Source organism: Littorina saxatilis, linkage group LG12 (genome assembly GCF_037325665.1).
Source record: "Littorina saxatilis isolate snail1 linkage group LG12, US_GU_Lsax_2.0, whole genome shotgun sequence".
NCBI lineage: Eukaryota > Metazoa > Mollusca > Gastropoda > Littorinimorpha > Littorinidae > Littorina > Littorina saxatilis.
This window is the reverse complement of record NC_090256.1, coordinates 959,995-972,494: the sequence shown is the minus strand read 5'-3', so window position 1 is coordinate 972,494 and position 12,500 is coordinate 959,995. Positions and strand designations below refer to the sequence as shown.

The window sequence follows — 12,500 nt, the reverse complement described above, 5'->3', positions numbered from 1 at the left end:
TGTTAGTGAGTGAGTGTGTGAGTGAGTGTGTGTGAGTGAGTGAGTGAGTGAGTGAGTGTGTGTGTGTGAGTGAGTGAGTGTGTGAGTGTGTGTGTGTGTGTGTGTGTGTGTGTGTGTGCGTGTGTTTGCTTGTCTGTTTTACACTGATAACGTGATGTATATATATTTATATACATATGTGTTTAGGGTACTAAAATGTTAATGTGAATCCTGTGTAATGAATGTCATTTTGTCTCGCAGTAACAATGCATACACACATGTACTAACAAAGTTAGTGAGTCATTGTGACAACAATGTAATAATCTACCATCTTTATGACTTCAAGTTACAACTCGTCAGTCCACTGTCGTGCACACTAGCAAGACATTTTATAAACAGCGCAGTACCGCTTTTAGCTTCATGTCACTTCACGAGCTGTTCAGCATACAGAGCAGACAAAACAATGATGCCGATGACATTGTTTACGCTGAGTGTCACAGCAGGTACAAAAGGACAAAAAGCGTGGGGGAGAGAGGGAAGGGCACGCCAGAATGGCATGTCACAAGAAGTATTGCTCAGCGGTACACAAGAGAGTGATGATCAGACCCGACCCCCTTTCGGCGCACCTGTGTTTATGGGACCGTCCCGTCAGTAGCGGTGTGGCCTACCTTTACACTGCACTCAGGTATCCGTCACAACATCGTGTCACTCTTACACCTGGCAGCGGCCGTGTCATAAGGACATGATCGTCACTGTGTAGTGTGTCACACACACACGCACACCTATGGCGGCAGACGTGACGAGCGACATACACGTTTGTGTTTGACTGAGAAACATGTGGGGCACAGGGCTCAGAATAAAACAGCATAAGCAAGCGCCACAGCAAAGACATGCCGCCACAACTCCAAACACACGCACGCGGGTTTGTTCGAGACAAATGATACACCTGTTCGAATTCAAGCTGAAACGAGAAAGTCACAGGGCTCCCCACACTTGAACAACCAAGCACACGACTCTTAACTTTTCAAACTCAACTTACCTGGCTAAGAGGTAATCCACGGGAGCACACAGGCGAGCACACCGATGATAATCCTAATGATCGTCCGATAATCGGGTAGGATTCCACCCCACACTTCCGCTACACTGAAGGCACAGGACAAAACTGCGCGACGCCGTGATAGCTCAGTGGTGGCTGGCGCAGACGACGACTCGAGCACACGAGAATTTCTCTCAATCGGCGCGCGCTGTTGTGTTGCCGTCTTGTTCAGTTTTCAGTGAGGGCCGGTTGTTGCCGTCTTGTTCAGTTTTCAGTGAGGGCCGGTTGTTGCCGTCTTGTTCAGTTTTCAGTGAGGGTTGTTGCCGTCTTGTTCAGTTTTCAGTGAGGGTTGTTGCCGTCTTGTTCAGTTTTCAGTGAGGGTTGTTGCTGTCTTGTTCAGTTTTCAGTGAGGGTTGTTGCTGTCTTGTTCAGTTTTCAGTGAGGGTTGTTGCCGTCTTGTTCAGTTTTCAGTGAGGGTTGTTGCTGTCTTGTTCAGTTTTCAGTGAGGGTTGTTGCTGTCTTGTTCAGTTTTCAGTGAGGGTTGTTGCTGTCTTGTTCAGTTTTCAGTGAGGGTTGTTGCTGTCTTGTTCAGTTTTCAGTGAGGGTTGTTGCTGTCTTGTTCAGTTTTCAGTGAGGGTTGTTGATGTCTTGTTCAGTTTTCAGTGAGGGTTGTTGCTGTCTTGTTCAGTTTTCAGTGAGGGTTGTTGATGTCTTGTTCAGTTTTCAGTGAGGGTTGTTGCTGTCTTGTTCAGTTTTCAGTGAGGGTTGTTGCCGTCTTGTTCAGTTTTCAGTGAGGGTTGTTGCCGTCTTGTTCAGTTTTCAGTGAGGGTTGTTGCTGTCTTGTTCAGTTTTCAGTGAGGGTTGTTGCTGTCTTGTTCAGTTTTCAGTGAGGGTTGTTGCCGTCTTGTTCAATTTTCAGTGAGGGTTGTTGCCGTCTTGTTCAGTTTTCAGTGAGGGTTGTTGCTGTCTTGTTCAGTTTTCAGTGAGGGTTGTTGCCGTCTTGTTCAGTTTTCAGTGAGGGTTGTTGCTGTCTTGTTCAGTTTTCAGTGAGGGTTGTTGCTGTCTTGTTCAGTTTTCAGTGAGGGTTGTTGCTGTCTTGTTCAGTTTTCAGTGATGGTTGTTGCCGTCTTGTTCAGTTTTCAGTGAGGGTTGTTGCTGTCTGCTCTGTCTACCCTTCGCGACCTGTACAAGATTTGTATGACTTCACAAAGATCTGTCAGCGCGCTTTTCGACTTATTTTTCTTCAATGTCAGAACTTTCAGCTGGTGTTTTTTATTACATTTAGTCAAGTTTTGACTAAATGTTTTAACGTAGAGGGGGGAATCGAGACGAGGGTCGTGGTGTATGTGCGTGCGTGCGTGCGTGCGTGTGTGTGTGTGTGTGTCTGTGTGTCTGTGTGTGTGTGTAGAGCGATTCAGACTAAACTACTGGACCGATCTTTATGAAATTTGACATGAGAGTTCCTGGGCATGATATCCCCGAATTTTTTTTTCATTTTTTTGATAAATGTCTTTGATGACGTCATATCCAGCTTTTCGTGAAAGTTGAGGCGGCACTGTCACGCCCTCATTTTTCAACCAAATTGGTTGAAATTTTGGTCAAGTAATCTTCGACGAAGCCCGGACTTCGGTATTGCATTTCAGCTTGGTGGCTTAAAAATCAATTAATGACTTTGGTCATTAAAAATCGGAAAATTGTAAAAAAAATTTATTTAACGATCCAAATTTACGTTCATCTTATTTTCCATCATTTTCTCATTCCAAAAACATATAAATATGTTATATTTGGATTAAAAACAAGCTCTGAAAATTAAATATATAAAAATTATTATCAAAATTAAATTGTCGAAATCAATTTAAAAACACTTTCATCTTATTCCTTGTCGGTTCCTGATTCCAAAAACATATAGATATGATATGTTTGGATTAAAAACACGCTCAGAAAGTTAAAACAAAGAGAGGTACAGAAAAGCGTGCTATCCTTCTTAGCGCAACTACTACCCCGCTCTTCTTGTCAGTTTCACTGCCTTTGCCATGAGCGGTGGACTGACGATGCTACGAGTATACGGTCTTGCTGAAAAATGGCATTGCGTTCAGTTTCATTCTGTGAGTTCGACAGCTACTTGACTAAATGTTGTATTTTCGCCTTACGCGACTTGTTAATTTTTGTTTTAGCTTGCTTTCCTTCAATATGACAAATCTGTCAGCTAACATTATTCATATCTTGAATGTGAAAATCTTTCAGTTCGCTTTTCTTCAGTGTGTCAAAACCCCTCCAGCCATACTTGCAGTCTATTATCATCTTCAGTGTGTCAAAACCCCTCCAGCCATACTTGCAGTCTATTATCATCTTCAGTGTGGCAAAAACCCCCCAGCCATACTTGCAGTCTATTATCATCTTCAGTGTGTCAAAACCCCTCCAGCCATACTTGCAGTCTATTATCATCTTCAGTGTGTCAAAACCCCTCCAGCCATACTTGCAGTCTATTATCATCTTCAAAAGGAAACTGTTGCGGCCGTTTTTCGATGGATGAGAAGCCATTAAAAAAAATCCAGAGACTGTGACCAGTGCAGGGAAAATAAGGGCTGAGGGATGCAACGCGGAACTTAACAAGGAGGATCTAGGACGGGAAGGGGTTGGAAAGGACGGAAGGAGACACGGAAATACATATCAAAGGACAATTTCCTTGCCAGGTCTTTGGTCTTGGACCGCTGCAAAACACATGCTGTCATATCCACACTTTCCATTTATTATTTACACCAAGAATGAAAAATAATTGTATTAAATGGAAGTTGCTTAAATCCCCCCCCCCCTAACCTTGATACACACACACATTCACAAACTCACACACACACACACACACACACACACACACACACACAGAAAGAGAGAGAGAGAGAGGGGGGAGGTTCAACCACAGGCACATGACACAGGGAGGGTGTGTGTGTGTGTGTGTGTGTGTTAAGCCCCCTCTTGCCCCCCTCCCTCCCCATCCTTTCACCCCCTCCCTCCCCATCCTTTCACCCCCTCCCTCCCCGTGTCATGTGTCTGCAACCCTCCTAGTACCCCTCTTCGATCAGCCACGTCTGCAAATCACCTGTTTTAGACCAGTATGATTATGTACCTTTGTCCGTACATTTCTGTGAATTTAACCAAATTCCTCACACAAGGACTCGAACTCGAACTCGAACTCGAAAACTTTATTACCGAGGGATGATAGCATTAGGTCCATATGGTCCTTTCTTACAGCTAGTCCCTACTATAATACACACATGAAACAAAGAATAAATATGAATGATAAAAAAATTAAAAAAACAATTCAATGAGACATCAAATTTACATTTAAACAGCGAACGCCGTACGAGAATTAAAAAATCATATTCCTCCTATGCCTCGACACGTCTGTTTTTCTGTTGTTTCTTTGAGTCTTTCTCACAGGAGGTAGGGGAAAGGCTCCTAATATGGACCGGCTCTCAGTAATATGGACCATCTCCTGTTCTGAATAACTAACGGCGCTAAAGCGCTCAAAACAATTTCATTCGCTTTATTCACCTTCTCTGGATAAGTTGCACATGTCAAAACACAAACCTCAAAATCGTTTGGCTTTTTCGCTTTTTTTTTTAACTTTTGGCAGCGTTCACTCTAAATGTGCTGCATAGAACGGACTCGTTTCTGTCCACAGCCAAAGCTTTCATAACACAAAAATGGCTATATTATATGACAGCTAAGACAGTATTTGTTACATTTTAACAGTGTGTATCCCGAGTTTCTACTGCAAACAAAAAATAATAGCAAAACCTCAAAGTATGTGTGAGTCCCCTAATATGGACCACCTTCAACAAATCGAAGAAAATAAAAACTAAAGGCAATTTTAATTAAAATTAATCTGAATCAGCTTGCTGAAAATAACCTATAACTAGCCCTTGAGATTTCAAAAAAATATAACAAATAGTCTTTTTTTGGGGAAGTTGATAATTTCACTTATTTTCACTCTGTTTTTGATAAGCTTCTTCAGTTTCCTGGTGTGCTTCAAATAATGCTCTCATCAACCCGAAACAGCTAAATCTAAAGCATATTTGAATTAGTCTGACTTGCACACTAAGTTGTATCATGTTATTTTGAAGTATAGGGGGCTTTTTACAGTGATTCGTGAAGGCCGCTTCACTGGTCCATATTGGGCACCCAGGCTCCTAATATGGACCCTTTGTGATTTTTTCTGTATTTAATTTTTGCTGAAGGTCTATCAAAGCTATTTCACTCTAATTAGGCCTAACTGTTAAACTAAGAGAGAAGGACTACCAACCACAAAATGAAACTTCTTCGCAAGAAAACAAGCTAGTTATCAGCAATAAACAAAAAGTGGTCCATATTAGGGGCCCTTCCCCTAATACCACTGTGTGTGTGTGTGTGTGTGTGTGTGTGTGTGTGTGTGTGTGCGTGCGTGTGCGTGTGTGCGTGCGTGTGTGTGTGTGTGTGTGTGTGCGTGTGTGTGTGCGTGTGTGTGTGTATGTGTGTGTGTTAGTGTGTGTGTGTGTGTGTGTGTGTGTGTATGGAGTGTGCGTGCGCACCACTTCCACGATAATTCGTAGGACTCTTTTCCCAGCGAACATTTGTCCTTTCACATTTTATCTGTTTTGGATGTGGACCAAACTTACTGGTTGTGGGTCTGTGGCTGTGTCCCCCCGCGCTGTGCTGAACGAGACACAAACAGGGTGACATATTAGTCACTGTCACTGTCACTGTCACTGTCACTGTCACTGTTGGGCTAAGGTCACTGCTCTAGAAAACCAGCCAAGTATGACGAGAATAAAGTGAAGTGCTATTCACAATGCCGTCACTCTCTTGTGTGTGTATGTGTGTGTGTGAGTGTGTGTGTGTGTGTGTGTGTGTGTGTGTGCGTGCGTGTGCGTGTGCGTGTGTGTGTGTGTGTGTGTGTGTGTACAATAATTTGTGTAAGAATGTACGGCACTCACACACACATACACACACACACACACACACACACACACACACACACACACACACACACACACAAACACACACCACACGCACGCACACGCAAGCAGAGCATATACAGGAAAGATAACTCGTGTATCACTCTATTGTTTCGAACCATTCCTTTGTTGCCTCCCTTGGTTTCAGCGAACAGCCGCGGGTGAGGTGGGTTTTTGGCACTCATTTGAGGGCAGCTTCCCTATTTCACAGGAGAAACAATATACTAAGATATTTCTAATAATGCAGCTCATTACTGTAGCACCTGATGATACGGAAATGTCACAGCAAATAAGCTTCTTCTCTTTTTAAGTGTTGTGATTTGTAAAAAAAAAAGTTGTAAATATTATTGGAAACACAGTTATATATGGCATTCCATTTGTCAAATAATTATTTGGATACTTTTTCATGTTTTTTTCACCAGTTTTAGCTAAATAATCATTATTTAGAAGCTCATGTGCTAAATAAGTAATTGTTCATAAACTAGCAGTTTTCACTATTTAGCGAATCTTTATTGCTACAAAAAGTGTGGGGGCCCAATGAGACGGGGGCCTAATGAGACGGGGGCCTAAAGAGACGGCGGCCCAATGACACGTTTTGTTATTGCTACAAAAAAGTGTGGGGGCCCAATGAGACGGGGGCCCAACTGATGAGACGGGGGCGCAAAGGGCAAACCCCCCTTTGCCTCTTTGTCCTACAGTAAAAAAAAACCTCCCCCCTTTTAGAATCCTCGATATAAGACCCCCTCCATTTTAAGACCCTGTTTTATCAGATTTTCTGTTCATAACCACCATACTTTACCCCCCGTTTATAACCACCATACTTTACCCCCCGTTTATAACCACCATACTTTACCCCCCGTTTATAACCACCATACTTTACCCCCCGTTTATAACCACCATACTTTACCCCCCGTTTATAACCACCATACTTTACCCCCCGTTTATAACCACCATACTTTACCCCCCGTTTATAACCACCATACTTTACCCCCCGTTTATAACCACCATACTTTACCCCCCGTTTATAACCACCATACTTTACCCCCCGTTTATAACCACCATACTTTACCCCCCGTTTATAACCACCATACTTTACCCCCCGTTTATAACCACCATACTTTACCCCCCGTTCATAACCACCATACTTTACCCCCCGTTTATAACCACCATACTTTACCCCCCGTTTATAACCATCATACTTTACCCCCCGTTTATAACCACCATACTTTACCCCCCGTTTATAACCACCATACTTTACCCCCCGTTTATAACCACCATACTTTACCCCCCGTTTATAACCACCATACTTTACCCCCCGTTTATAACCACCATACTTTACCCCCCGTTTATAACCACCATACTTTACCCCCCGTTTATAACCACCATACTTTACCCCCCGTTTATAACCACCATACTTTACCCCCCGTTTATAACTCCCTCCCGTGATTTTTCTCTGATTCTTTACTCTGAATTAACCATGCGCACTGCCACAAGCCACACGTGTATACATAAAGGCAAACAACACTATGTGCCCAGCCAATGGTTCTTACCACAAAGTTTGGCAGCAACAAATAAACAGTATTCACTGGTTCACTTCAAGCAGAAAGACCGACAGTTAATGGCACTGCACGTCGCTGGTAAATGATTGCCTAATTGCTATGATTGTGCGTAACAGATGACTCATGGAACGGCACCGATGACAAGGGAGCTAACTCAAGCTAGCTCAACTGATCGCGAAACATTGGTACACTCAGTTACGGAATTGATAACTTGTACAGAGGCATCAGTAAGTTGTAGAGAATGGACAGTTTACAAGCAGAAGGGGCGATATTTTCCCAGTCGTTTATTATGTGACATGATTAACGAAGCAACAGCAAAGAACGAAAGACTCAAGCCGCCGCACACTTGAAATGCGAAGGCGCCCGTGACGCACGCACGGCACGGCACGCACGCACGCACGCACGCACGCACACACACACACACACACACACACACACTTAAAATGCGCGCGCGCGCGTGTTCATGCGCAGCGAGTTCGTGTTTTACTAAGACAGTATTAATGCAATTAATGCAGTTCGTGCATATCACATAACCGTTCCAAGATTTCAGATGAATCATTTAGTCACTGCAGTTGGGTGATACATGTTGGGTATAGTAAGGGTTTAGAAAAAGAAAAGAAGGAATGCAAGATTAAACAACAGTAATGTTTTGGCTTGCCAAGGGATTCGAACCAAACCTTACCTTGCACGGGGTCAGTGTTCTGTATTGTTTCAGTATTGTTGATTTTGTTTTGCATGATTATATACTCTTATTCTACTCTCTTAGACAATATGTGATAACCGGCAAGGCGCTGACTTTCGTTTGTGCATTGTTGATGGTGAATGCATGTTAATTTATTTTTAATATATACTTTCTTATGTGATAACCAATGTGCTATATTTTCTCAGGACAAAGAACAAATGTTTATTTTGAATGTGTTATGTATGTTATTATTACGGACACAAACGCTCAGCAATGCAATTTCTCTTTTAGAGATTAATAAAGTTATTGTATATAGAGATTACACAACGTCATCGAGTGAGGGACCGAAAAATATTGAAACTCGAGGATGATTTTTTTGTGGTATCAACCGAGACCGTAGGTCGAGGTTGATACCACACAAAAAAATCATCCGAGAGTTTCAATATTTTTTGGTCCCTCACAAGATGACGTTTGTGTAATTTGTGTATACAATGATAAATTGATTGTATACAATGATCAATCTCTATACCTTCCTGTCACTGGAAGCAGCAACACTTGAAAGCATAAGTTCCCTTGACAAACGTCATTTATGATTGGCGTCATCTATGAATGACGTCACTGTCTAGACAAGACAAGTGCCGGTATCGGCAAACCTTGTCGCGGCAAAGGGCTATGACCCGTGCCTTGATACCATTGAGATCATAGGAGATGCACAGCAGTGCCGATACCAGGTTTCTTTAGCTTCACTTTAAAATGATATCAGAACGATAGTTATTCACTTGAAAGTGAACACAGGAGAGTTGTATACTGTAATGTATTGTACCTCTTTAGTGGTCCGGGGCGCTACCGACCGTCTGCGCTAACGGGGCTATCTGTCGGCTTGTGGAGCAAAAAAGTAAATTTATTACAGACGATGTTTGGACTTAACTCTGTCGGGTCTGTATGTGTTGTGAAAGAGTGACTACCCTTGCTTTTAGTGAGTCAAACAATCCACTCGTGCCCCTTGTCCACGTGTTTCAGACACACCCCACCCACGCTAGTGACTGGCCTGTGGATTGTCTGTCCCACTAAAAGCAAGGGTAGATAACTCGATCTTTCACAATCCATACTAACACAACAGAGTTATTTCCGGAATTCGTGTATTTGAGAGTTACTCCCCGTGAGTTCTTGAGCGTAACGGATGCGTTGCCGACTCGATCGTCGGTTCCGGAGTCGCTTGGGCCGTTCGTGTTTGAGTGCTGTATGCTCTATCAATATCAGTTTTCGAAGTGCGTTAACTTGATAGCTGCCGAAAACAAGTGGCATTGACTTCAAGCGTGAACCACATGATAATGACATTCGTACTCCTAACACTGAAACGCATGCGCATTGACCAATTATCGAAAGGCACTGACGTCGTTTTATATTAAAAAAAAAAGGATTTTCGTTCAAAGAATAACATCCGGTTTGGAGATTTTGAAGATTGTTTTTTTGCGATGAAGGGAAGCAACCAGTACTTGGAGGAGGATTCACTTGTGGCACTGTCTAAAGGCTTGAGGACTTCTGTCTTTGTGTATACGTCCTTGGCCCTGACATCTGGCCTTGACATCTTCTGTCTTTGTGTATACGTCCTTGGCCTTGACATCTTCTGTCTTTGTGCATACGTCCTTGGCCTTGACATCTTCTGTCTTTGTGCATACGTCCTTGGCCTTGACATCTTCTGTCTTTGTGTATACGTCCTTGGCCTTGACATCTTCTGTCTTTGTGTATACGTCCTTGGCCTTGACATCTTCTGTCTTTGTGTATACGTCCTTGGCCTTGACATCTTCTCTGGCTCTGCTTACCAACAAGAACATGAGCTAGATCCAATACTTGATTGAATTTTGCAACTTTGTTGTTGTTGCTGTAGTTGTTCTTTCTTTCCCCTGTCTCTCCGCGTGTCCGTCTGTCTGTCTGTCTGTCTGTCTGTCTGTCTGTCTGTCTGTCGTCGTCGTCGTCGTTGTTGTTGTTGTTGTTGTTGCTGCTGGTATTGTTATTGTTTTGGTTGTTGTTGTCATTATCGTTGCTTGTTGTAGAGGCTGCTGTTGTTGTTGTTTTGGTTGTTGTCAGTATCGTTGCTTGTTGTAGAGGCTGTTGTTGTTGTTGTGGTTGTTGTTGTCAGTATTGTTGCTTGTTGTAGCTGTTGTAGTTGGATTTTGTTATGGGGGAGTCGCACGTCAGATTTCAGTCCTCGCTGCTCGCTTAGCTATTCGACTTGCAGTTTGTTTAAAATGTGCGTTAATTTTGCAACTTTTGCTGCTGTTTTTGTTGCTTTAGTTGTTTTGTGTGTTTTCTTCTTCCGTCTCTTGTTGTTGCTAGTTTTGATAGTGCTGTTGTTCTTCTTCTTCAGTTAGGGGAGTAGCACGTAAGTTTTCGTCCCATCGCAACAAACTAACTTGCAGACATGCTGATTTAACTCGACAATTGCTCACCTGGTGAGCAATAATGGGTTCCGCTGGCCTGGCTTCTTGATGCTGGGAGAAGCACAAGGTCACTCACAGCTGGCTTCTCCTGAAACCGGTACACCTGATAATTATAGTTTTAACATCCAGGATGATCACATTCCAACTTCTTCTGTTGTTGCAGTTCCACCAAGCTCTGATCTTGTGGAAGCCGCCTGAGTGCACGTCGCGAGGGTATTTAGACTCCGAGTCCTCGTCGATTCACTGGGTCGAATTTCAACAGAATGTTTGTCGGCTACAACTGAGTCGTTCAGATGTTGGTGAGGCTAAATCGGACCCCCCCCCCCCCCCCCTCCCGATTTTTAAATGACTCTCAGCAGAATAGAACCCGCATGGCAGTCATTGTAGTATGGCAGTCATTGTAGCATGGCAGTCATTGTAGCATGTAGCATGGCAGTCATTGTAGCATGTAGCATGGCAGTCATTGTAGCATGTAGCATGGCAGTCATTGTAGCATGGCAGTCATTTTAGCATGGCAGTCATTGTAGCATGGCAGTCATTGTAGCACGGCAGTCATTGCAGCATGTAGCATGGCAGTTATTGTAGCATGGCAGTCATTGTAGCATGGCAGTCATTGCAGCACGGCAGTCATTGTAGCATGGCAGTTATAGTAGCATGGCAGTCATTGTAGCATGGCAGTCATCGTAGTCATTGTAGCATGGCAGTCATTGTAGCATGGAAGTCATTGCAGCATGGCAGTCATTGCAGCACGGCAGTCATTTCAGCATGGCAGTCATTGTAGCATAGCATTGTAGCATGGCAGTCATCGTAGTCATTGTAGTATGGCAGTCATTGTAGCATGGCAGTCATCGTAGTCATTGTAGTATGGCAGTCATTGTAGCATGGAAGTCATTGCAGCATGGCAGTCATTGCAGCATGGCAGTCATTGTAGCATGGCAGTCATTGTAGTATGGCAGTCATAGTAGCATGGCAGTCATTGTAGCATGGCAGTCATCGTAGTCATTGTAGCATGGCAGTCATTGTAGCATGGAAGTCATTGCAGCATGGCAGTCATTGTAGCATGGCAGTCATTGTAGCATGGCAGTTATAGTAGCATGGCAGTCATTGTAGCATGGCAGTCATCGTAGTCATTGTAGTATGGCAGTCATTGTAGCATGGCAGTCATTGTAGCATGGCAGTCATCGTAGTCATTGCAGCACGGCAGTCATTGTAGCATGGCAGTCATTGTAGCACGGCAGTCATTGTAGCATGGCAGTCATCGTAGTCATTGTAGCATGGCAGTCATTGTAGCATGGCAGTCATCGTAGTCATTGTAGCACGGCAGTCATTGTAGCATGGCAGTCATCGTAGTCATTGTAGCATGGCAGTCATTGTAGCATGGCAGTCATCGTAGTCATTGTAGCACGGCAGTCATTGTAGCATGGCAGTCATCGTAGTCATTGTAGCATGGCAGTCATTGTAGTCATTGTAGTATGGCAGTCATCGTAGTCATTGTAGTATGGCAGTCATTGTAGTCATTGTAGTATGGCAGTCATCGTAGTCATTGTAGCACGGCAGTCATTGCAGCATGTAGCATGGCAGTTATTGTAGTATGGCAGTCATTGTAGCATGGCAGTAATTGTAGCACGGCAGTCATTGTAGTATGGCAGTCATTGTAGCATGGCAGTCATTGTAGCATGGCAGTCATTGTAGCACGGCAGTCATTGTAGCACGGCAGTTATTGTAGCATGGAAGTCATTGTAGTATGGCAGTCATTGTAGTATGGCAGTCATTGTAGCATGGCAGTCATTGTAGCATGGCAGTTATTGT

The 12,500-nt window shown here is 43.5% G+C and overlaps 1 protein-coding gene across 1 annotated transcript in view; it reads right to left on the bottom strand.

Moving 5' to 3' along the window:
• Nucleotides 1–1,217, bottom strand: part of LOC138981017 (integrin beta-1-A-like) — a 73,967-nt gene extending 72,750 nt beyond the window's left edge. Inside the window, exon 1 of the mRNA XM_070353807.1 lies at nucleotides 1,019–1,217. The gene's annotated coding sequence lies outside the window, so the exon portion shown is untranslated. The remainder of the gene's footprint in view (nucleotides 1–1,018) is intronic.
• Between the last annotated feature and the right edge of the window lie 11,283 nt (nucleotides 1,218–12,500).